The 1,176-nt window shown below is 39.4% G+C and overlaps 1 protein-coding gene across 4 annotated transcripts in view; it reads left to right on the top strand.

The window, feature by feature from the left end:
- The window catches only part of LOC106878830 (D-ribitol-5-phosphate cytidylyltransferase), a 141,374-nt gene that overhangs the window by 10,989 nt on the left and 129,209 nt on the right, over positions 1-1,176 (top strand). The gene's annotated exons all lie outside the window — the stretch shown is intronic.

Below are 1,176 nucleotides of genomic sequence, written 5' to 3'. Positions count from 1 at the left end.
GGGTAGTTATTGTGGTTCTGTTGGTGTGGGTTGCGTGGGTATGAAGATCTGTAGAAAGAATGGTATGATTGTGGGTGTTTGTTGGGTGGACGGTATGGGGTACCTTGGGTGGGAGATTTATGTATAGGTGTGGGTAGGATTCCTTGTTTGTTATTGGTGTGAGAGTAAGGGGCATTGGGATGGGGATAATAGCAAGTGTAAGGAGGGTTCATGATGTTTTTAGTCCATATGGAAGGAGAATGGTTGAGTTGGGTCTTGTTTGGATTATTTTGTGGGGAAAAAGGGCTTTTGTAGGGTTGGAAGAGAATGTGTTTGGTATGGAAGGAGGTAGGGGGGTATGTGTGTTTGTAGTGTGGTTTGGGGTGGTGTTTGTGGGTAGCAGTGGTAGTATGTATTGTTGGTCTTTTGTGAAGGGTTTTTTTTATTTGAGGTTTAATATGAATTGTGTTTCATAGTTATGGAGGAATTTTTTGTTGTTTTCCCAGTGTTTAAGGGAAGTTAGTTCTTCCTTTTGGCATTCATCTTTCCACAGCTTGATAACATGTTCGAGGGATTGCTCGTTGGAGTGTGTGGTAAGTTCGAAGAGCATCTCATCATCAATTTTTGTGTATTTTTGTTCGTGATTTTGTGCTCTAAGTTTTAAAAGTTCCACTTCAGTTTTATATATATATATATATATATGGTGGAGGCGCAATAGCTCAGTGGTTAGGGAAGCAGACTTGTGGTCGTAGGATCACGGTTTGGATTCCCAGATCGGGTGTTGTGAGTGTTTATTTAGCAAAAACACCGAAAAGCTCCACAAGGTTCCGGCAGGGGTGGTGGTGGCGAACCCTACCGTACTCTTTCATCACAACATTCTCTCACTCTTTCTTCCTGTTCCTGTTGTACCTGTTTCTGTGTCATGCTGAATCTCCCTGAGAACTACATTAAGAGTACACATGTCTGTAGAGTGCTCAACCACTTGCATTTAATTTCACAATCAGGCTGTTCTGTTGATCAGATCAACTGGAACCCTCGTCGTCGTAACCGACAGAGTGCCTTGATATATATATATACATATATATATATATGTATGTATGTATGTGTATATATGTGTGTATGTGTATATATATGTGTATGTATATATATATGTATGTGTACATATATATATATATATATATATATATATATTGTTAC

This window comes from Octopus bimaculoides, chromosome 4 (genome assembly GCF_001194135.2).
Source record: "Octopus bimaculoides isolate UCB-OBI-ISO-001 chromosome 4, ASM119413v2, whole genome shotgun sequence".
Taxonomy (NCBI): Eukaryota; Metazoa; Mollusca; class Cephalopoda; order Octopoda; family Octopodidae; genus Octopus; species Octopus bimaculoides.
This window is presented reverse-complemented; position numbering and strand designations above follow the sequence as displayed.